The following is a 25,583-nucleotide window of genomic DNA, read 5'->3' as shown; positions in this document are numbered from 1 at the left end:
ATTAATTGAAGCCTGTAACCCATTCTAAAAGATGAAAGACTTAACAGCAATCTAGGATTGTTGAATATATTCTGTAGGTTGCATGACACTATGATCTAGTGCTATAAATTCTGTGTCTTATGATCCTGCTCTACTAGCTACCTTACGAAGGAGCAGCGCTCCAAAAGCTAGTACTTACAAATAAACATGTTGGACTATAACCTGGTGTTGGTGTGATTTTTAACTCTATTTTAATAGATACATTGTGTAGGGGTATGAGGGAAAGGCAGGCAATTGGCACTAAGTCATGATGTTCATTTGGACAGCAGTGCAGACACAATAGGCCAAATAGCCGCCTTTTACGCTGGAAGGTTTTTATCATTCTGTGAATTCCTCCATGTCCTCTTCCCAATCCCACCTCACTGATCTGGCCCAGTTCCACTGTACTTCAGATCTCCACATTCTTCCAATTCTGACTGCTGAGCGTGTCCTGATTTCAGTCACTCTACACTGGCGGCCATGCCTTCAGGCATCTGGGCTCCAAGCTCTGGAACTCCTTCCCCAAACCACTCTATCTCTCTCTTCTTTAAGGTGCTGCTTTAAACCTCCCTTCCCACCAAGCTTTTGATGATGTCCCAACACCTCCTTTAGTAATTAAATGTCAATTTTTGTCCAATAACAGTCCTCTAAAATACCTTGGGAGATTTTGCAATGCAAATGTTGCTCTATGAAGGTGCAAGCTGTATAAATGCACTCATCTCGACAAGACTTGACTAGTATTCTGCCACACTCCTGACTTATGCCTTGTCGATGGTGGATAGACTTTGAAGAGTGAGAATATGAATTACTCACTGTAGGAATCCTAGCCTCTAACCTGCTCTTGTCGCCACCTTATTTATATGGTTACGTTTCTGCTCAATAGCCCCAGGATCAAGAATTCTTCGATATTTGACATTCTTCCGCAATAGTAAAAGAAATAACTTTATTTATATAGGGGATCACCTTCCATGAGTACAGAACATTGTAAACCTCAATCTGATTATAATACTCCCATTTCTCTCTCACTATTCAATACCTCAGGACATCCTAGAGTGCTTTACAGCCTCTAAAGTTTGCACCTTCATTACTTTTGTAAGATTGGAAAATGGCTGGCAGTTTACTTACTATTGACAATACCACAAATAAACTGCTTTGTTTCTCATAGCTTTCACAACCTCAGGAACCCCAAATCACTTTACCAATAAATAACTTTGAAAGCGTAGTCTTGTTGTAGGGAGGTCTTGTGGCATAGTGGGTAGCTTCTCCACCTCATAGCCAAAAGCTTTGGGTTCAGGTTCACACACCACAAGTTGTGGCCACAGAATGTGTGGTCGAACAGGTTAAGTGTTGGCTTGGAAATTCCTCCGACACACCAATGTCAGGTAGTCCATTCTCTGGGTTACAAAATACTCAGATTCATTGGGTGTCAGGAGGTTCAACGGCCAGTGTGTATCAGATGGGGACCAACAGCAAGATGTTCAATGCTTTCCCCTGCCCTCTCTCCCATTCCAGCTGGAAATAATTCAGGACGTGCCTCTTTCTGGCACTGGTTGTGGCTCTGTTGTTTGGATGGCTTCAAGCAGATAGCTGGAGAGAAACACAAAGTGACTGTTGTAAAAAACACAGTAGCCAGATTGGACACAAATGTCCATATCAGAGAATCCCTACAGCGTAGAAACAGGCCCTTCGGCCCAGCAAGTCCACACTGACCTACCGAAGAGTATCCCACCCAGACCCATTCCCCTACATTTACCCTGACTAATGCACCTAACCTACCCATCTCTGAACACCATGGGCAATTTAGCATAGCCAATTCACCTGGCCTGCGCATCTTTGGACTGGGGGTAGAAACCAGAGCAAACCCACGCAGACAGTCACCCAGGGCTAGAATCAAACCCAGGTCCCTGCCACTGAGGCAGCAGTGCCAACCATGTGATTCGGAGAAATCGATTGAAGGATAAATGTTGGTCAGGTCGTCAGTGAGAACTGCCCTACCCATTCTCAAAATAATGTTGTGGGACATGGGCCTCTCCATCTGGGTCTGCATTTATTGCCTGCCCCTAGTTACCCTTGATAAGGTGGTGGTGAGCAGCCTACTTGAACCACTGCAATGCATGTGCTGTAGGTTGACCCACAATGCCCTTAGAGAGGGAATTCATGATTTTTGACCTAGCAACAGTAAAGAAACGGTGATATATTGCCAAGTCAGGATGGTGAGTAACTTGCGGGGGAACTTGTAGGTGATGTTCCTTTGTATCTACTGCCCTGATAGAAGTGGTTGAGGGTTTTAAAGTGCTATCCAAGGACCTTTGGTGAATTTCTGCATCATGGGGGACAGTCACTGATGGCTGGGATCTCTGGAAGGTGACTGTGTAAGGTCATTGGAAGTGGTGAGTGAAAACAAAAAGCTCAGCTGCTGAGAAGAGGGGACCAGAGAAAACCAAGACCAGAGCAACCAACACCTTTTCAATCGTATCTTCCTCTGCAGCACTGGAAGCAGAGACTGTCTTGTCAGAGTGCAGCTTCTGGGCCACACCAGATGATTTTTAACAGATTTGACCATCATAGTGTAAGCAATGATCTTATCTGACAGAAGGCTACCAAAAGAGGAAATATGGAACAAATGTCAGTAGATGAAGCTAGAATTGCAAAGTCAGTTTTAAGTATTGGAACAGGCATCACTTCCAATATTATTCCAACTGGGTTTGAATGGAATAAAATGGTGAGCAATTTGTGAATGGACAATAAATGCTGACTTGTGGGGGTGGGGGAGCTCTTGCAGCACAGTGGTAGCATCTCTATCTCTGAGCTAAGAGGTCTGGGTTCAAATCTCAGCTGCTTCAGAGGTGTAAAATAACATTGCTGAACAGGTTGACAAGAAAATATAGCGAACATTGGCTTTGCCAAAAAAAAAATTAAAAGAGCCAAACCTATAATGAACAATCTCTTGTGCACAAAATCGAGATCCATGCCTGGAAAAATTCTCCTGCTGTTCTCTGCATTGTGTCTTAGGATCTATTAAATCCATATGAATAAACAGACAGGGCCTTAGTTAATGGTCTGATCCAAACAACAGCATTCACTCTCATGATGCACTGAGTTGTCACCATTGAATGTTTGCTGCAGTAAGACTTAAAACAAAAATGATCCATCTGACACACTTAGATACTCATACCACCATCCAGTCAAATGGTAATCAATGGGCTTGAAACAAATAAATCCCTTGACAGAGGCATGGGATGAGTATATTCAGTGCTAATAGCAGCCATGAAAGATGGTAAGGGAGCAGTGGTAATTTTCAAAACAAATTGACATTTTCAAAACAAAAATGACAGAACAGATCCAGATGCGTTAGTCTGAAATAAAAACAGAAAAAGCTGAAAATAACCTGCAGACCTAGCAGTGTCTGTGGAGAGAGAAGCAAAGTTAATAATCCAGATCAAACGTTTATTGTCAGAACTGTTCTGCAATTCTGGCTGGAATTTTCTCTGTCCCATGGAGGCAAAGCAAATTTAGAATGAAGTGTGGTGTGTCAACTTCCTGAAATAACTCCACAAAGGTCAGTATCCTCTCTCCAAGTCATCCTTTATTTACATGTGCATAGTACTTGACACTGGTCCAGCGAGCACAGAGCCAGCTCCGAGAGTGAGTAGAACCCCTGACACTCCTGGATCAGGTTAACAGCTCCAATCAGGTAACTCATATTCGATGAGTTCCACCTGGCTAACCTCATTCCAATCACTACATCCCTCCCCCTCTACGTTGTCCTCCACCCCCACCCCCTAAGACGTAGGCCTGTTCTTTCTCTTTGTAGCATTTGCATAACAGGCCCAGTTGCTCCAACTCATGCTTGGATGCATGCAATGTGTATCAGACCATAGCCAACCTATTCTGCCCAGAACATCTCCGCCAACATTCATTGCCTTTGTCAAGCGGCAACGGCATTGAGGCTGCAACATCTGTCATGTCCATGTTATCCTCCGAGGTTTCTTTGATACAAGGTGGAGGGGAAGAACTCATGGGCTTTGACAGCCTTGCCAGATCTTTGGAGGGGCTGGGTATGCTTAGCTCCTGCCACATTTTCAAGGTTGCTGCTTTCATGTGCTTGTTCAGGACTGCCTTGCCTATTCGAACTTTGTATATCACAGGACTAACTTATCATCGACCATGCCTCTTATCCATCCAGGATCTTTCGCATGGTTTTGACACCAAACTTTGTACCCTTTCTTACTTAGAAGAGTCTTGTGTCTGGCATTGTCATTCCTGATGCTGTTTCACCCTCTACCCCACTCCACCAGGTCCAGGAAGATCAGGTTTAACCTAGTGCAGTGTCTTCTCTCCATTTGCAACTCTGCTGGATGTATACTTGTCAATGCATGAGGGGTGGTTCTGTAATCAAACAGGAACTTGGACAGATTGGTACTGAAAGAAGCCATAGGCTGTTTCTTTCAGTCTGCCTTCAAAGTTTGGATTGCTCTTTTTGCCAGACTACTGGACAATGGATGGTATAGAGCTGTCCTTACATGCAGAATGCCATTCGACTTTAGGAAATACTCAAACTCCCTGCTAATAAATGATAGCCTGTTGTCTGTGACCAACACTTCTGGGAGTCATTGTATTGCAAAAGATAGTAAGAGCTTTTCTAACATCCTCCTTGTATTTGACAGATGAACTTTCTGCACGTCCATCCACTTTGAATGGGTGTCCATAATGACTAAGGAGTCCATAATGACTAAGGACATTGACCCCATGAAACATCCTGCATAGTCGATGTGTAACCAAGTCACAGCTGACAATGTGTTAGTCTGAAATAAAAACAGAAAAAGCTGAAAATAACCTGCAGACCTAGCAGTGTCTGTGGAGAGAGAAGCAAAGTTAATATTGCAGGTCAAAAGTTTATTGTCAGAACTGTTCTGCAATTCTGGCTGGAATTTTCTCTGTCCCATGGAGGCAATGCAAATTTAGAATGAAGTGTGGTGTGTCAACTTCCTGAAATAACGGGCCATTTCCACAAATGTGTGGGAGCTGCTGGTGGTAATTTTTTTCCTTGTTGGCACTATGGGCGCAGCCCCACCAATGCAGCTATGTCAGCATCCATTTCTGGCCGTCAGACATAACTTCTTGCCAATATCTTCATTTAGGAAACTTCTAGAAGGCCCTGGTGGAGTTCAGTTAAGTATCTGGCAGTGACCTATGCTCAGGACAATCACTCTTGCTCCCCATAATAATATGCGGTGTTCTGGTCTTGCTGAGTCCAGAAAGGTTTCAATTCTGGTTGTGGTGGCCATTTGGTTTTCCCATCACTACCAGCTGTTTGACTTTTGCCAGATACTTGTGATCTTTTTGTGTCCACAGTCTCACATTGTCAACTGTGACGATACAGGAGGTGCAAGAGGCAGTAAGGCAGCTCCAAGGTGGCAAGGCGCCCGGTCCAGACGGGTTCCTGAGTGAATTTTACAAGGAGTTTACACACGTTAGCTAAACCACTTCTGGAGATGTATAGTCATTTGTATAGCCAGGACTGCCTTCCACTCTCTCTTAGGGAAGCCAATATCTCCCTTAGTTTAAAGAAAGAGAAAGACCCTAAGGATTGCATGTCATATAGACCAATCACGTTGTTGAATGTGGACTTCAAACTTTTATCAAAGATGTTGGCTCTGAGGTTGAAAAACGTGTTGTCTGTTATTATAAAAGAGGACCAGATGGATTTTATCAAGGGCTGCAGCTCCTCCAACAATATCAGGCGGGTACTGAATGTAGTGCAAAAATGTCAGCAGAGATTGATTCCAGGCTTAGTGGTCTTCCTGGATGCAGAAAAGGTGGAATGGTTGTATCTCTTTGCTATTCTAGATCACTTTGGTCTAGGAGGGGCCTTTGCCAGGTGGGTGGCAGTGTTACACAGAGACCCCCAAGGTGGTGGTTATCACAAATGGGGTTAAATCGAGCAATTTTGGTGTGATGAGCGGCAGTGCACATGGGTGTTCCCCCTTGTCACTGCTGTTTACCATGGTACTTGAACTGTTGGCATAGGCCATCTGAAAGGACCCTGAAATAGTTGTATCAAAGGTAGGAATTGGGGAAATCAAAATTACTATTTATGCGGATGATGTCCTTCTGTTTGGCTAACCCGGAAAAGTCCGTACCCCGGCTAATACAAAAAATTAAATTATTTGGCAGTTTTTCGGGATACAGGATAAATTTTGCAAAGTCAGAAATCATGTCCCTGGGGGGGATGGGTGGAAGTACCAAAGCTGGAGGACGAAATGGAGTTTTCTTTTAGGTGGTCACAGAAAGGTTTTCTCTATCTGGGAATTTTTATTACACCTGTCTTTTGTCAGCTGTACAGAACTAACGTTTTGTACAGTTGTTTGAGAGAATAAAGACAGGACTTGCAGCGGTGGGAGGGTCTACCCATTTAATGGTTAGGTCACATAGCCTTGATTAAAATGAATGTTCTTCCTTGGTTATTATATCCCTTGACGATGCTCCTGTTATTATTACCCAAACAGGTGCTGTGACGGTTTGCCAGTTGGCTTAGATCATTTATTTGGTGCCGTAGGCAGCCCCTATTTAAATTTACCAAATTGCAACTACCACACGATATGGGTGGGGAACCTCCCAAATCTGAAGAGATACCAAATAGGCACCCTGCTGTCATATGTGGGTAAATGGGTGTGTAAGGACTTGAGGTTGATATTGGCTTGATGTTGATGCCTCGCAGGTGAGATGTCCCCTCATCAACTTATTGTTAATGAATATGATGAGATCTGTGGTTGAGCACGGATTATTATAAATATAGTGAAAGCATGGAGGATAATGCGGCAGGATGAGGGCAATTTGCTTAAGACTTCGCCGTTCACCCCATTAGTGGGAGCCCCAGGATTTAGACCAGAGTCACTGGATTCCGGCTTTGAGCATGGAAGGGTAAGGAAATCGTCTGTTTGGGAGATTTATTCGAGGGAGAGGTCTTGATGTCTTTCAACCAATTAAATCAGAAATACAGGATCCCTAATAGGAACCTTTCCCTTCTTCTGTATATAGGGATTATATACAGAAGAAGACCACGCTCTTGGCCAAGCCTACAAGTCGAATATAGAAAGAAGAGTGCTCTATGTGGGGGCGCTCTCTCGGTTAGTATCATATATCATCTGCAGAGGGGGAATGCTTTTGGGGATATGGAGAGACTCCATGAGATCTGGAATCAGGAGTTAGGTAAAGAAATCTCATTAGAAATATGGGAGGATATATGGCGGAGTGTAAAGAAAATTTCAATATGCAATATAGCACAAGCGATACAATTAAAGATCCTTCACAGGGCCCACAGGGCACCAAAGAGGTTAGCAAAGTTTAAGAAAGGATCTTCTCCAAAATATCCTAAATGTAAAATTAGCATAGGCACCCTTACACATTGTTTTTGGTCCTGCTATAAGATTCACAGATGCTGGTGTGCCATAGTGAATGAACTGGAGAAGATCCTGGGAATGGAAGTCAAAGGTATCCCTTCTTTTGGGACTACCGAGTCTGCCCTCTTTGGGTAAACACAGGAACAGGTTATTTAACATTCTTAGATATTGTGCGAGGAAGAAAATCCTAATTAATTAGATATCAGAAAAAGGTCTTTCAAGGTTGGGCACACTTGTGATAGGGCACATCCCTCAAGGTTACCTGACAAATATGGTGTGCCATGGAATAGAGCAGTTTTATAAGACATGGCGGCCCTTTCCAAATTACATCAACATGGACCTATCACTGGTACTGATTAGGGCTTTTATTTTGCCACACGGGCCATATATGGTGGTCCGGGGACCCCAGGGATGGAGGTCTAGTAAATATGGGTATAATAACTGTTGCTCCCATGGACGGGAGTTTTGGTGGAGGTGCAGCAAGTGGAGTAATGTAATGTAAAGTAATGGAGTAGTGTAAAGTAATGTAGATCAATTTTAGTGAATTGTAATTTAATTTAATACTACTTTATTTAATTTAAGTTTATTCTAATTCTGGTTAAATTCAGTAATTATGAGATGACCATCTTGAAGAGTCATAAGCAGTTTATAGTTAACTTTACTGTAATATAATAACGTGATATTATTTCTATTTTTCTGTAGTTCTGTACTTTGATAACTTTTTGATTTTTTTTTTAAAAGAGTGTGTATATATATATATGTATGTATGTATGTATGTATAAAACAGATGTTTATTTTGATTGGTTCGGACTTGGATGTTGCTAAACAATTTAACTGTTCCAAACCAGCTGGAGGTGGACTTTCCAGTGTGTGCACTCTCCTGGATACCAGTTCAGATTCCTTTTGCCTTCTAGCATCTTCATAATGGCAGCAACTACAATGGCCTGCTGGCCAGGTTTCTCAAGAAACTTTTAACTTTGGCCAAGGCTTGGCTTTGTTTTGGGGTTTTCCTGTGAGCTGATGTAGAGTAATAAGTTCATAATATGTAGGACCAGAATTAAGCCAATCAGCCCATAGAGTTTGCTCTGCCATTTGATCATGGCTGATATGTTCTTTACTCCTATTTTCCTGCCTTCTGTCCATATCCTTTCAACCCATTTCCAATTAAAAATCCTTCAATTTACTCATTGTCCAAGCATCCACCACACTTTGGAGTAGCGAATTCCACAGAAGTAATTTCTCCTCAACCCTGTTTTAAATTTGATACCCCTTATCCTAAGACTATGACCTCAAGAGATGAAGCATCCACTCCATGCCTATTTTATCCACACTTTTTTTATCATCTTTAATATCTCAATTTCATCTCCCCTCATTCTTCTAAATTCCAGACAGTATAGCCCTAAACTATTCAGGATATGTCATGAATGAGGCTATGCAATTGCCTTGTCCCCCAAGCCCAGTTGTCTGGGTGCCCACTTCTATTGGTATACCTTGCTCCATTTGCCACATTTTCTAATGACAAAGCCAGTTGTAGTGTTTGAAATCCAGCTGAGTTTCAGCTAGAAGGTGCTTTTGCATGGTCACATCATTAATCCCACTCTTGTTGCCACTGAAATAACTGCACAAAGACTAGTATCCCATCATCAAGTCACCCTTTATTTACACGTGCATAGTACATGACACTGATCAAGCTAGCGCAGAGCCAGCCTCCAAGACTGAATATAACTCCTGACACCCCTGTTTACATCTGTCAGTCAGGACTCCCTAATTGCACCAATCACAGCATAGACAGACCTGCAAATAGCTGCTCCCAGTCGATATTTGCCAGATCTTATCTAATGATAATGAAATTGGCCTTCCCCCAATTTGGATACTTAATTTCTACATTATCCTTACCTTTTTCCATAATGACTTTGAAACGTTCAAAGTTATGGTCATATCACCAAATTCCTCACCCACTGAGACATCAATCACTTGACCAACTTCTTTCCAGAGGATTAGATCTAGCACTACCTCACCTCTAGTAGGGATATTGACATACTGCCATATAAAACTCTCCTGGAAGGACTTTGAAAATTCCACCCATCTAATCCTTTCACACTAATGCAAGCTCAGTTGATGTTAGCAAAGTTGAAATCTTGTACTACTCCTCTCACACTTTTCTGTGATTTACCTATATGTCTGCTCCATTATCTCCCTCTGATTGAAAGGCCTTTAGCATAATCTCAGCAAAGTGATCACCTTTTTTTTTAACTTCTAAGCTATAGCAAGATGGCTTCATTTATAATCATAGAATCATGACGATGTACAGCACGGAAACAGACCCTTCGGTCCAACTCATCCATGTCGACAAGATATCCCAACCCAATCTAGTCCCACCTGCCAGCACCTGGCCCATATCCCTCCAAACCCTTCCTATTCATATAGCCATCCAGATGCCTTTTAAATGTTCCAGTTGTACTCTGTCACTTGCTTTAGCAGCTCATTCCATACACATACCACCCTCTGTGAAAACGTTGCCCCTTAGGCCTCTTTTAGATCTTCCACTCTCACCCTAAACCTATGCCCTCTAATTCTGGACTCTCCCACCCAGTGAAAAGGCTTTGTCTATTTATTCTATCCATGCTCCTCATACTTTTATAAATCTCTATAAGGTCACCCCTCCATCTCTGAAGCTCCAGGGAAAACAGTCCTAGCCTATTCAACCTCTCCCTATAGCTCAAATCCTCCAATCCTGGCAAAATCCTTGTAAATCTTTTCTGAACCCTTTCAAGTTTCACAACATCTTTCCGATAGGAAGGAGACTACAATTGCACGCAAAATTCCAACAGTGACCTAACCAATGTCCTGTACAGCCGCAACATGACCTCCCCAACTCCTGTACTCAATACTCTGACCCGTAAAGGAAAGCATACCGCTTTCTTCACTATCCTATCTACCTGCGACTCCACTTTCAAGGAGCTATGAACCTGCACTCCAAGGTCTCTTTGTTCAGCAACTCTCCCTAGGACCTTACCATTAAGTGTATAAGTCCTGCTAAGATTTGCTTTCCCAAAATGCAGCACCTCACATTTATCTGAATTAAACTCCATCTGCCACTTCTCAGCCTATTGGCCCATCTGGTCCAGATCCTGTTGTAATCTGAGGTAACCCTCTTCACTGTCCACTACACCTCTAATTTTGGTGTCATCTGCAAACTTAGTAACTATACCTCTTAAGCTCTCATCCAAATCATTTATATAAATGATGAAAAGTAGTGGACCCAGCACCGATCCTTGTGGCACTCCACTGGTCACAGGCCACCAGTCTGAAAAACAACTCTCCACCACCACCCTCTGTCTCTACCTTTAAGCCAGTTCTGTATCCAAATTGCTAGTTCTCCCTGTATTCCATAAGATCTAACCTTGCTAACCAGTCTCCTATGGGAAACCTTATTGAATGCCTTACTGAAGTGCATATAGTCACGTCTGCTGCTCTGCCCTCATCAATCCCTCTTTGTTACTTCTTCAAAAAACTCAATCAAGTTTGTGAGACATGATTTCCCATGCACAAAGCCATGTTGACTATCCCTAATCAGTCCTTGCCTTTCCAAATACATGTACATCCTGTCTCACAGGATTCCATCCAACAACTTTCCCACCACTGATATCAGGCTCACTGGTCTATAGTTCCCTGGCTCATCCTTACCACCCTTCTTAAACAGTGGCACCACATTAGCCTACCTTCAGTCTTCCAGCACCTCTCCTGTGACTATCGATGATTACAAATATATCAGTAAAAGGCCCAGCAATCACTTCCCTAGCTTCCCACAGAGTTCTAGGGTACACCTGATCAAGTCCACTTTTATGCATTTCAAGACATCCAGCACTTCCTCCTCTGTAATATGGGCATTTGTCAAGATGCCACCATCTATTTCCCTTCATTTTATATCTTCCATGTCCTTTTCCACAGTGAATACTGATGCAAAATACTCATTTGGTATCTCCCCCATCTCCTGTGGCTCCACACAAAGGCCGCCTTGTTCATCTTTGAGGGGCCCTATTCTCTCCCTAGTTACCCTTTTGTCCTTAATGTATTTGTAAAAACCCTTTGGATTCTCCTTAACTTTATTTGTCAAAGCTATCTCATGTCCCCTTTTTGCCCTCCTGATTTCCCTCTCAAGTATACTCCTACTTCCTTTATAGTCTTCTAAAGATTCACTCGATCTATCCTGTCTATACCTTACATATGCTTCCTTCTTTTTCTTAACCAAACTCTCAATTTCTTTAGTCATCCAGCATTCCCTATACCTACCAGCCTTTCCTTTCACCCTAACAGGAATATACTTTCTCTGGACTCTCATTATCTCATTTCCTAGAGCTTCTCATTTTCCAGCCGTCCCTTGACTGACAAATATCTACCCCCAAACAGCTTTTGAAAATTCTTGCCTAATACCGTCAAAATTGGCCTTTCTCCAATTTAGAACTTCAGTTTTTAGATCTGGTCTATCCTTTTCCATCACTATTTCAAAACTAATAGAATTATGGTCGCTGTCCCCAAAGTGCTCCCCCACTCAGAGACCCTTTGCAGAAAGTCTCCCTCATTACTACGGTTAGTTTCCTTTAACAACAGTGCAATGACTCACCTAGAGTATCAGGTAGAAGGCATTTGATATGCTTTCCTTTACTGGTCAGAGCATTGACAATAGGAGTTGTGAGGTCATGTTGCAGCTGTACAGGACATTGGTTAGGTCACTTTTGGCTATCTGGTCTGCATGGAAAAGTTGGACTGAAGGGTCTGTTTCTGGGCTGTACATCTCTATGACTCTATGTTTGGTCTCGCTTGTTCCATGCCTCAGGGCATCCTTGCCTACAGCGTATGAGATAGACAACATTGGCCAAGTCACACGAGTACCTGACGTGTACATGGTGGGCGGTGTCCCCACATATAATGGTGGTATCCATATTGATACTCTGACATGTCTTGCAGTAGTTGCCATGACAGGGTTGTACAGTGTTGTGGTAGATGTTGTCCTGATGGCTGGGCAGTTTGCTGCAAACAATGGTCTGTTTAAGGTTTGTCAGTTGTTTAAAGGCAAGAAGTAGAAGCGTGGGGAAGGTCTTGGCGAGATGCTCATCCTCATCAATAATGTGTTGCAGGCTGCGAAGAACATGATGTAGTTTCTTCACTCCTGGGAATTACTGCACAACGAAGGGAGGCTATCGGTTGCATCCCGGGTCTGTCGTCTGAGGAGGTCTCACACAAGCACACATACGCACATACTCTTACATATTTACACACTCATGCAGACCCCTTTCATACGCACGCTCTCTCTCTCAGACACATACATATACACCCCCAACACTCACGCCCACGCACACACCCTCTCACAGGCTTAGACTCCGTCACACTCACGCACACACCCTACCAAGCCTGCACACACGCAAACACACACACTCTCATGCGTGCACTCACACTCACATGCACACATACTCCCTCTCTCTCTGTCTCATGCACGCCCAGACACACACAAATCCATGGGGTGAATTTGCATTTGCAGATATAGAACATAGAAAAGTACAACACAGAACAGGCCATTCAGCCCACAATGTTGTGCAGAGTATTAATCGTAATCTTAAAAAAAACTGATCTACACACCCCTCAATTCATTGCTGTCCATGTACATGTCCAGCAGTCACTTAAATGTCCCTAATGACTTTGCTTCCACCACCACCACTGGCAACGCATTCCATGCATTCAGAACTCTTTGTGCAAAGAACTTACCTCTGACATCTCTATACCTTCCTCCTAACACCTTAAAAGCACACATTCTGCAAGCAGGCAATTCATGTGACTGCTTGTAAATTTCTATTTGGAAATAGTACCATTCTAACTCAAGACTGGTATACAGACAGACTCTAACTTCACACCTTTAGTGCATTGTCTGAGCTAAGAGCTCACCCTTTTTTTATAAAACCTTAAGTTATCTTGAGACTGTGACTCAAAAGAAGTCCTGGGATTTACAAATTAATGAACCAAAACATGCAACCCATTCTAAAAGATGAAAGATTTAACAGCAATCTAGGTTTGTTCAATATATTGTTTCAGTCCCATGACACTGTATTCTTTTGCTATAAATTCTGTGTCTTATGATCCTGCTCCACAGCGATCTGATGAAGGAGCAGTGCTCCGAAAATTAGTACAGCCTGTACCTCCAAATAAACCTGTTGGACTATAACCTGATGTTGTGTAATTTTTAACTTCCTGTTCTTATACTCAGTAGCACATGGCACTAAGTAATCAGAAGTGTGAAACTTTTGTAGTCCTCCTCTTTAATCTATAATCTAACTCCCTAATTTCCTGTTGCACGTTACCTTTTCTTTAATCCACGTCATTCACGAGTTCCACGAGTGTTGGCTGTTCACCCTCCCCCTTCAAAGTGCCCTGCAGCCACTCTGAGATATTCCTGAACCTGGTAGCAGGGAGGAAACATGCCATTTGAGAGTCTCAATTGCAGCCACAGAATTGCCTGTCAGTTTCCCTATCTAGTCCCCTATCAGTAAAGCTGTCCCAATCCTTATCGCCCCCTGCTGTGCTGTAGAGAATCCAAACCCCCAACTATATCCAATATTGTGTGAGAGGGGATGGCCACAGGGGCCTCTTGCAATACCTGTCCATGCCTACTAGTCTTCCTGGTGGTTACCCAATGTTTTTCTGCCTGTGTTTACCTTACTTGTGGTATAACCAACTCATTAAATGTACTATCCAGAGCATCCTTAGCATCATGGCTGCTCCATAGCAAGTCCATCTGCAGCTCCAGCCACTTCATGTGTTCACAATGAGCACTTGAAGTATCTCTATTTCTCACATATTGGAAGAGGGGCATTCCATGGACTGAGTACTCCTACCATTATGATTCTTTTTTTTGGAAAACACCCGGGTGGCCAGTGACAAACACTGCCCTTCACATCAAAGGGCAGTGCTGTGTGATCAAAACAGTGAAGGGGATCTCCTGTTTATTTATTTTTTTTTTCTCTCCAAACACTGCCCTTCACCTCAAAGGGCAAGCACACCTGTTTTTTTTTATTTTAACCCCCACACTACCACCTAAGTGCGGTAGTGCTTATTTTATCCCCAGCACCCATGGTGTGTGTGCGCAGGTGTGAGACACAGTGAGTAAGACGATCAGATACCGTCGTAGTTCCGACCATAAACGATGCCGACTAGTGATCCGGCGGCGTTATTCCCATGACCCAACCATTATGATTCTTATCAACTGCAAACAATAAACTTGGAACAAATTACTCAACCTTACCCATTATTCAACAATCGGATTAATCACTCCTCTCTTGCTATTCCTAATCAATTAATCAAAAGGACTTCACGCTGTTTCTCTCCTGATACTCCTCTTTCAGTCCCTAAAGCTAGCTCCTAAGCAGCCAATCACCACACTGCTTCCCTATGACATCACTCTGATTGTTTCTCCCTATTCAGAATGAAGTTTATTTTATTTTTATCACTCACAAGTCAGTGCAAGCTGATTCCCAAATGAGTAGCCTCATCTACCCAGTAGTAAATTTATCACTCACTGCTCAACGCCAGCTCCTCTCCCACAGGATCCAGTTCGAGACCCCAGTTCCCAGTTGTTAATTTGATTTTATTTAAAATTCTTACTGGACTTTTGGTTTCAAATCTGCAATTGCTTCTCATATTTACCTTCAACCTGAAAGTAACCTATAATCAAAGCAGCATCCAATATCAATCAATAAACTTATGATTTATCCGTGATGTCACTCAGCTTGACAATGAGTCCCCGATCTGGGCTTCAATATATCTTGTTAAAAAGACCTTACAAACTATGAAACAAAGATGAAAGCAAAATGCTTCTTCCTGTCTGCATCAAGCTCCAACACTGCTCCAAAATCTCTGCTATATTCACCCATACTGTGCCTCACTTCAGATGTGGTCTCTCCTTTCTGATCACACGAAGCTTACTTACTTATACTTTCTGATCCTAGTTTAAGCAACTGCATAAATTCAAAGAGAAAAGAAATCTTAAAACTACCAATTATTTACAAAACTAATGCTTCTATTCTTGCATTTTGCTGTCTCTTTCTCCCCCTATTGAGCAACGTATTTCTTTAAAGACCAGAACAGCAACTCTTTCTTCCCTGCCTCAAATTATCTAATTTGCAAATGGCCAGTTAAATAAGCACTTTGTCTGGGTAGAATCTATTCATTTAAACATCATGTTAATTTGTGTGTTTGTTTGTGAATGCATGATTCACAGCTTTAGGTTAAACGTGGGCAAGGAAACCCCATACTCATTATCGCATACCACCCTCCCTCAGTGAACAACACTTAGTGGAAGCACTGGGATAGCAAGGGAAATAAAATGTAGTCTGGGGGGGATTTCAATGTTCACCACCAAGAGTGGCTTCACAATAACAGTACTGATCAAGCTGGTGGAGTCCTAAACAATATATCTGCTAGACTGGTGGGGAGCAAACCAACAAAAGGGAAAAAGACATGTGTGGTGCTATGGGGCAGACTTGTTAAATGGGACAGACTTCAAAGGCATTTATGAGGCACTGTGGGCACCAACAGCAACAGAATTGTACTCCAACACAATCTGTTACACCATGGTCCAGCATATCCGTCACTCAACCATTACCTTCATGCCAGGGGATCAAACCTGGTTCAATGGAGAATGCAGGAGGGCAAGTCAATTGCAGCACCAGGCATACCTGAAGATGAGATGTCAACATGGTGCCGTGACCATACAGGACTACTTGGGTGCCAAACAGCATAAGCAGCAAGTGACAGAGAGTTAAGTGATTCCACAACCAATAGATTAAATCTAAGCTCTGTAGTTCTACCATATCCAATATTGAATGCAGTGGACATTTGAACAACTCACTGCTCAATGATGGAAGAGCACAACACATCAGTGCAAAAGATAAGGCACTCACAGCAATATTCAGTCTGAAGTGCCAAATGGATGATATATTTCAGTATCCTCAAGTGATCCCCAGTATTCCAGATACCAGTTTTCAGCCAATTCAATTCACTCCAAGTGATATCAAGAAACGGTTAGAGGCACTGGATATGGCAAAGGATATGGGCCCTGACAACATTCCGGCAATAGTACTGAAGATATGCTCCAGAACTTGCCATTCTCTGAGCCAAACTGCTCTTATATAGTTACAACACTGGCATCTATCTGACAATGTAGGAAATTGCCCTGGTATGTCGTGTATACAAAAATGTAGGACAAATCTAACCCAGCCAGTTGCTGCCCCATCAGTCTATACTTGATTATTAGTGCTGGAAAGTGTCATCAACATTGCTATCAAGCAGCACCTGCTCAGCTATAACCTGTTCAGTGATGCTCAGTTTGGGTTCTGTCAGGGCCACTCAGCTCCTGATCTTATTATCACTTTGATTCAAACCTGGACAAAGCTGAATTCCAAGGTAATTTGTGAGTGGCAGCCCTTAACCTCAGGGCCACATTCGACTGAGGGTGGCATCGAGGAACCCAAGCAAAAGTGGAATGAGTCAGTATCAGGGGCAAGACTTCCACTGGTTGAAGTCACATCTGGCACATAGAAAGGTAGTTGTAGTTATTGGAAGTCCGTCATTTCAGCTCCGGGACATCTTTACAGGAGTTCCTCAGGTAGTGTCCTAGGCCCAACCTAGCTGCTTCATCAATAACTTTCACTCCATCATTAGGTCTGAAGTGTGGATGTTCGCCAATGATTGCACAATGTTCACTACTATTTGTGACTCCTCAGATGCTGAAGCCGTTCATATTCAAATACAACAGGATCTGGAAAATATTCAGGCTCTGACTGAAGGGTGGCAAGTAACATTCACAGCACAAAAATGTCAGGTAAAGCCCATCTCCAGTGAGGGATTATCTAACCAGGGCTGTTGTAGATTGCAACTGGGCTGATAAGTGACACATGAATCTGGATCAGTGGTGCTGGAAGAGCACAGCAATTCAGGCAGCATCCGAGGAGCTTCGAAATCGACGTTTCGGGCAAAAGCCCTTCATCAGGAACCCTTCGGATGCTGCCTGAATTGCTGTGCTCTTCCAGCACCACTGATCCAGAATCTGGTTTCCGGCATCTGCAGTCATTGCTTTTACCTAAGTGACACATGAAGTTCAACCTGGAAAAGTGTGAATTGTTTCATTTTGGAAGGTCGAATTTGACTACAGAATACAGTTTAAAGGTGGGATTCTTGGCAGGGTGAAGGAACAGAGGGATTGGGGTCCATGACTATAGATTCCTCAAATTTGTCACCAAAGTTTGCAGAGTTGTGAAGAAGGCACATGGTGTGTTGTCTTTCAGTAGCAAGGGGATTGACTTTAAGAGCCGCAAGGTTATGCTGCAGGTCTATAGAGTCCTGGTTAGACCACACTTGGAATATTGTGTTTAGTTCTGGTTGCCTCATTATAGGAGGGACGTGGAAGCTTTAGAGAGTGTGCAAAGGATATTTACCAGGATGCTGCCTGGACTGGAGGACATGTCTCATGAAGAAAGGCTGAGGGAGTTAAGGCTTTTCGCAGTAGATTGAAGAAGGGTGACAGGCAACTTGATAGAGACATACAAAATGATGAGAGGTATAGGTCGAGTGAATAGTCAGCGACATTTTCTGACTATAGCCAAAATGGCTATTGCAAGGGGGCAAAATTTTAAGATAATTGGAGGAAGGTTTTGGGGAAATGTCAGGTCGGTTCTTTACACAGAGAGTGGTGGTGCATGGAATTCACTGCCAGCAGTGGTATTATGGACATTTAAATGATTCTTGGATAGGTACATGGATGATAGTAAAATGAAGGGTATGTAGGGTAGTTTGATCTTAGCGTAGGATAAAAGGTCGGCACAATATCAAGGGCCTAAGGACCTGTACTGTGCAGTATTGTTCTATGTCTAACCCCCAATCCTTGACATTCAATGGTGTTATTATTGCTAGATCACCCACTATCAATAACTTTGGAGTTACCATTGACCAAAAACTCAACTAGACTCATCGCAAAAACACAGTGGCTATGACAGCAGTTCAGAGGCTAGGAATACTGCAATGAATTACTTATCTCCTGAATCCTCAAAGCCTGTCCACCATCTACAAGGTACGAGTCAGGAGTGTGATAGAATATTCCCCACTTGCCAGGATGAGTGTATTTCCAACAACACTCAAGAAGCTTGACACCATCCAGAACAAAGCAGACTGCTTGATTTGTACCACGTTCATAAACATCCACTCCCTCCATCACTGATACTCAGTTGCAGCTGTGCATACTATCTACAAGAGGCACTGCAGAAATTTAGCAACGATCCTTAGACAGCACTTTCCAAACTCATCACCACTTCACCTTAAAGTACAAGGGCAACAGATACATGGAAACATAACCACCTACAATGAACACATCACTCACCATGCTGACTTGGAAACATATTGGTGTTCCTTCACTGTCGCTGGGTCAAAACCATCTGTTCTTTAGGTCACACATTTAATGTCTGCATAAAGATTGCGTAAATATTCAAGAACAGATACCTCTGCAAATGCCTAGCAGACAAACAATGTGATGAGGACATACCATGACCCTACACAGTAGCCACGCTACATTATATAAAAAAACTAACAGCCAGACTTCTCCGACCACTCAGATTCATGACAGCCCATAAGCTGACAGCCATGCTAAGACAACAACTCACCAGAACAAAAGACCCTATACCAATCATGTGCAAGACTGATGTAATTTACAAGATTCCATGCAGACTGCACCAAATACTACATAGGACCAACAGGAAGACAACTAGCAGTCCGCATCCACGAACATCATCTAGCCATTAAACTCTACAACCAGCTGTCCCAAGGAGCCATACACACAGATGCCAAGTATCACAAATTCAACTGGGACAACACAAAGATCATAGGATAAGCTAAACGAAGGACAGCCAGAGAATTTCTAGAAGCATGGCATTCATCCACGAACTCCATCAAGAAGCACATTGACCTAGAATAATATACCTGGCACTACAATGAACTATCGGAACCGGCAAGTGGAAGCAAAATGAATGGAACCAAACAATTGCCAGAAGACACAGTACAGCAGCAATTCACAGGAGGCTCCAAAGCCACTGAAGATGTCACATAAACAGGGGATGAAATGTCTACAAATCAACTTCCCAGCTCAGCGAATATACCCACAACTATGGTTACAAGGTTAATGTTGGACTTTGACCTTCATTTATCCGTTGGTCTGCCCACTTTCCTTTGAGCTTTGTCATTTGTTCCCATTCAAGAACATCTCACACATGTGATTCAGTAACTCCTAGAGCCACTGGATAACATGGATCAATGTTCATATCTCGGGATCCACCTTTCAACATTGTCACCATTGAGCCAGCCCAGTTTTTGAGGAGAAAGTGAGGTCTGCAGATGCTGGAGATCAAAGTTGAAACTTTATTGCTGGAACAGCACAGCAGGTCAGGCAGCATCCAGGGAACAGGAGATTCGACGTTTCGGGCACAGAAGGGCCTGTGCCCGAAACGTCGAATCTCCTGTTCCCTGGATGCTGCCTGACCTGCTGTGCTGTTCCAGCAATAAAGTTTCAACCCAGCCCAGTTTTTGACCATCTAAAGAACAGAATGTTTGCTGAAAAAGACTTTAAATTTGGCAGCATGGGTCTATATAGCAGTATTGTTACCAGGCTTACTGTATGCATTGGAGATATGGATGATATATAAAAGAGAAGAGGTTATAGTAAAGTGATATTGTCACTGAACTAGTATTTCAGAAACTCAGGTTTGAATCCCATCATGGTGGATGGTGGAATTTGAACTCAGTTAATATCTGGACTTAAAAGTTCAATTGTCATATAAAAAAAATCACTCCAGATGAAGAGCAATGTGGCTTATTTTAATTGAAATACTTCTGAAATGGTGCAGTAAGCCAATTCAGTTGAAAAAAGGGAACTGTGGAGCTATGAGGGAGGAGCTGGCCAAAGTTCAATGGTGCAATACCTTAGCAGGGATGACAGTGGAGGAACAATGGCAGATATTTCTGTGTATAATGCAGAAGATGAAGGATCATTTCATTCCAAAAAGGAAGAAAGATCCTAGGAGGAGGCATCGGTGGCCATGGCTGACGAGGAAAGTTAAGAAACATATAAAGTTAAAAGAGAAAAAGTATAACATAGCAAAGATAAGTGGAAAAACGGAGGACTGGGAAGCTTTTAAAGAACAACAGAGGATTACTAAGAAGGAAATACGCAGAGAAAAAATGAGGTATGAAGATAAACTGGCCAAAAATACAAAGGAGGATAGTAAAAGCTTTTTTAGGTATGTGAAAGGCAAAAAAATGGTTAAGACTAAAATTGGGCCCTTGAAGACAGAAACAGGGGAATATATTACGGGGAACAAAGAAATGACAGAAGAATTGAATTTGTACTTCAGATCTGTGTTCACTGGGGAAGACACAAGCAATCTCCCTGAGGTAACAATGGCTGAAGGACCTGAACTGAAGGGAATTTATATTTGCCAGGAATTGGTGTTGGAGAGACTGTTAGGTCTGAAGGTTGATAAGTCCCCGGGGGCCTGATGGTCTACATCCCAGGGTACTGAAGGAGGTGGCTCGAGAAATCGTGGATGCGTTGGTGATTATTTTCCAGAGTTCGATAGATTCGGAATCAGTTCCTGCGAATTGGAGGGTGGCTAATGTTGTACCACTTTTTAAGAAAGGTGGGAGAGAGAAAGCAGGAAATTATAGACCAGTTAGTCTGACCTCAGTGGTGGGAAAGATGCTGGAGTCTACTATAAAGGATGAAATTATGACACATCTGGATAGTAGTAACAGGATAGGTCAGAGTCAGTATGGATTTATGCTTGACTAATCTTCTGGAATTTTGTGAGGATGTAACTCTGAAGATGGACGAGGGAGATCCAGTAGATGTAGTGTACCTGGACTTTCAGAAAAGTTTTGATAAAGTCCCACATAGGAGGTTAGTGAGCAAATTTAGGGCACATGGTATTGGGGGCAAAGTACTAACTTGGATTGAAAGTTGGTTGGCTGACAGGAAACAAAGAGTAGTGATAAACGGCGCCATTTCGGAATGGCAAGCAGTGACCAGTGGGGTACCGCAGGGATCAGTGCTGGGACCGCAGCTTTTTACAATATATATTAATGATATAGAAGATGGTATTAGTAATAACATTAGCAAATTTGCTGATGATACTAAGCTGGGTGGCAGGGTGAAATGTGAGGAGGATGTTAGGAGATTACAGGGTGACCTGGACAGGTTAGGTGAGTGGTCAGATGCATGGCAGATGCAGTTTAATGTGGATAAATGTATGGTTATCCACTTTGGTGGCAAGAACAGGAAGGCAGATTAATACCTAAATGGAATCAATTTAGGTAAAGGGGCAGTACAGAGAGATCTGTGTGTTCTTGTACACCAGTCAATGAAGGTAAGCATGCAGGTACAGCAGGTAGTGAAGAAGGCTAATAGCATGCTGGCCTTCCTAACAAGAGGGATTGAGTATAGAAGCAAAGAGATTCTTCTGCAGCTGCACAGGGCCCGGGTGAGACCACACCTGGAGTATTGTGTGCAGTTCTGGTCTCCAAATTTGAGGAATGACATTCTGGCTATTGAGGGAGTGCAGCGTAGGTTCACGAGGTCAATTCCTGGAATGGCGGGACTACCTTACGCTGATAGACTGGAGCGACTGGGCATGTAGACCCTTGAGTTTAGAAGACTGAGAGGGGATCTGATTGAGACATATAAGATTATTAAAGGATTGGACAGTCTGGAGGCAGGAAACATGTTTCCGCTGATGGGTGAGTGCCGAACCAGAGGACACAGCTTAAAAATACGGGGTAGACCATTTAGGACAGAGATGAGGAGAAACTTCTTCACCCAGAGAGTGGTGGCTGTGTGGAATGCTCTGCCTCAGAGGGCAGTGGAGGCCCAGTCTCTGGATTAATTTAAGAAAGAGTTGGATAGAGCTCTCAAGGATAATGGAATCAAGGGTTATGGAGATAAACCAGGAACAGGATATTGATTAAGGATGATCAGCCATGATCATATTGAATGGTGATGCAGGTTCGAAGGGCAGAATAGTCTACTCCTGCACCTATTGTCTATTGTTGCATCAACTGCTGAAAAATCTCAAGGTATGAAACTGGACATAACACTTGGATAAGAGAAAGACAAATACAGCCCTGTCTACTCTGCAAAATCTTGTTGATTAAAATATTCAGTCGAGTACTAAGTTGTGAAAGCTCGCTTACAGACGAGGTAAGCAACAGATTGACATCTTCATACTCATGGAATCGAACCTTACAGACAATATCACAGACACCACCATCAATCCTGGATATGGCCTGTCCCACCAGCAGGACAGACCCAGAAAAAAGTGACAGCACGATGGTACACAGTCAGAAGTTGTCCCCGGCATTGACTCCGGATCCAATAAAGCCTCATGGCTTCAGGTTAAACATGGGCAAGGAAACCCCCATTCATGAGGCGCAGCAGAATGGTACTACAAGACAACCTTCAACATCAAGCAGCGCCTTCAAGCACCAGCTCCCCCACTGTGTATGTGGGATGTGGCAGTTGACTGCGTCCTCAGATTACACCCCAATGTCATCGGCGTACTCGAGGCACTGTGGCAGCTGAGGTTAGGAGACACTGACTGTGTGTGAGAAAGCCGCTCTTGGGCGCGCGGAGGGAGCCACGGCGGCAAACCGTTAGCACCGCGCGAGCCGACCTCCGTTTAAATCTCCCGCGCTCAACGGGGATTGGCCACTGCCCGTCACGTGAGCAGAATAACGGCGACCGGCGGGAAAATGCCGGGAAAAACAACATCGGGAATGTGAGCGAAATACTGGAATTATGAGGGGGAAATCGGGAAGATGAGTGTATACGCTGGAAATGCGGGTGAAAAGATCGGGAATGTGAGGAAGAACACAGGTAACGTGAGGGGAAAGATCGGAAAAGCGAGGGAAAATGCTGCGATTGTGAGGATGAAGATAGGAAAAGCGAGGGAAAATACTGGGAATATGAGGGGAAAGATCGGGAATGTAAGAAAAATAATCTGGAGTGTGAGTGAAAATGCCAGGAATGAGAGGCAAACCACGAGGAATGTGAGGGTGAGTGAAAACATCCGAAACGGGAGTGAAAACACGGAGAATGTGAGGAGAACTAGCTGGAATGTGAGAGAAGTTTTCTAGAAAACTTCTAGAAAACATCGAGGATGTGAGTGAAAGCACCTGGAGTAACAATATGGGAAAAGTGAGGGGCAAACACCAGGAGTGAATGGAAAACATCAGGAATGTGAGGGGAAATAACGTAATTATGAGGGCAGAGACAGGGAATGCAGTAAAAGCATCAGCAACGTGAGGGAAAAGACTGGGAATTTGAGTGAAAATACTAACGATGACACCTCGATCTCTCCGCACCAAAGCATTTTGAGCGTTCTCTCCATTTGGATCATAATTTGTCTTTTTAATCTGCTGATCAAAGTGAATGGTTCACACTTATCTGTGTTAAATTCCATTTGCCAAATTTTGGTCTATTCACCTAAGCTATTCATATCAATTTTTTCATGGCAACATGACCTGTGTCCTGTCTTTAGTTACAGGAGAGGTCCCAGAGGAGTGGAGAATAGCCAAAGTTGTTCCATTTTTTAAGGGGGGCAATAGAGAAAATCCAAGAAATTATAGGTCAGCGAATGGTGGGGATATTATTGGAGAAGATTCTTAGGGACAAGATTTACTCATATTTGGACAATTAGGTGCTTATTAATGATAGGCAGACCAGCTTTGTGCGGGTGAGACGGTGTCTCAGAAATTTGATTGAGGTTTTTGAAGATGTCGCGCTCTCTCTCACACACATACACACACACACACACACAATCCCTCCAATCCACCTCACCCGCACATAGAGTCATTGAGATGTACAGCACAGAAATAGACCCTTCAGTCCAACTCGTTCATGCTGACCAGATATCCCAACCTAACCTCGGCCCTTTTGCCAGCACTTGGCCCATATCCCTCCTGAAGAAGGGCTTATGTTCGAAACGTCAATTCTCCTGTTCCTTGGATGCTGCCTGACCTGCTGCGCTTTTCCAGCAACACATTTTCAGCTCTGAACTCCAGCATCTGCAGCTCTCACTTTCTCCTCGAAGATTTTAACCTACTGTGAATCCTCTTACAAGGATGCCTTCCTTGAAGAAGCTCTCTTCCTCCCTCTACAAGGATTTCAGTGAGTCTCTCTCTCACTGCACACCCCAGGTCATCTCCTCTGCACAAAAGCTCTTCAGCCACGTTCTCAAACAGACTCGCTACCACAGCCACATCTCCTTCCTCAGCACCTGCCTATGGAACCGACTGATCATTCCTGAAGAAGGGCTTATGCCCGAAACGTCGATTCTCGTGTTCCTTGGATGCTGCCTGACCTGCTGTGCTTTTCCAGCAACACATTTTCAGCGCATATCCCTCCAAACCCTTCCTATTCATATACCCATCCAGACGCCTTTTAAATGTTGCAGTTGTACCAGCCTCCACCACTTCCTCTGGCAGCTCATTCCATACATATACCACCCTCTGCGCGAAAAAGAAAAAATTGCCCCTTAGGTCCCTCTTAAATCTTGGAGACCAGAATTACACGCAATATTCCAAAAGTGGCCTAACCAACATCCTGTACAGCTGCAACATGACCTCCTAAGTCCACTACTCAATGGTCTGACCAATAAAGGAAAGCGTACCAAATGCTTTCTTCACCATCCTATCTACCTGTGACTTTGCTTTCAAAGAGCTATGAACCTGCACTCCAAGGTCTCTTTGTGCAACAACACACCTTAGGACCTTACCATTAAATGTATAGGTCCTGCTCTGATTTGCTTTTCCAAAATGTAGCACCTCGCATTTATGTAAATTAAATTCCATCTGCCACGCCTCAGCCCATTGGCTCATCTGATCAAGATCCCGTTGTAATCTGAGGTAACCTTCTTAGCTGTCCTGTACACCTCCAATTTTTGTGTCATCTGCAAACTTACTAACTAAACCTACTATGTTCACATCCAAATTATTTGTATAAATGACAAAAAGGAGTGGACCCAGCACCGATCCTTGTGCCACTCCACTTATCACAGGCCTCCAGTCTGAATAGCA

At 43.3% G+C, this 25,583-nt stretch overlaps 1 long non-coding RNA gene across 7 annotated transcripts in view; it reads left to right on the top strand.

Moving 5' to 3' along the window:
* The window catches only part of LOC148152009 (uncharacterized), a 146,780-nt gene extending 133,142 nt beyond the window's left edge, over nt 1-13,638 (top strand). For all 7 annotated transcript variants that reach the window (XR_015751467.1, XR_015751473.1, XR_015751465.1 and 4 more), the window contains 2 exons: nt 7,060-7,148; nt 12,560-13,638. This is a non-coding gene — a long non-coding RNA (uncharacterized LOC148152009). The remainder of the gene's footprint in view (nt 1-7,059; nt 7,149-12,559) is intronic.
* The last annotated feature ends 11,945 nt before the right edge of the window (nt 13,639-25,583 follow it).

The sequence above is a fragment of the Chiloscyllium plagiosum genome, unplaced genomic scaffold, assembly GCF_037043375.1.
Source record: "Chiloscyllium plagiosum isolate Xiang-an unplaced genomic scaffold, Cpla_swu_hap1 HiC_scaffold_2, whole genome shotgun sequence".
NCBI lineage: Eukaryota > Metazoa > Chordata > Chondrichthyes > Orectolobiformes > Hemiscylliidae > Chiloscyllium > Chiloscyllium plagiosum.
This window is presented reverse-complemented; position numbering and strand designations above follow the sequence as displayed.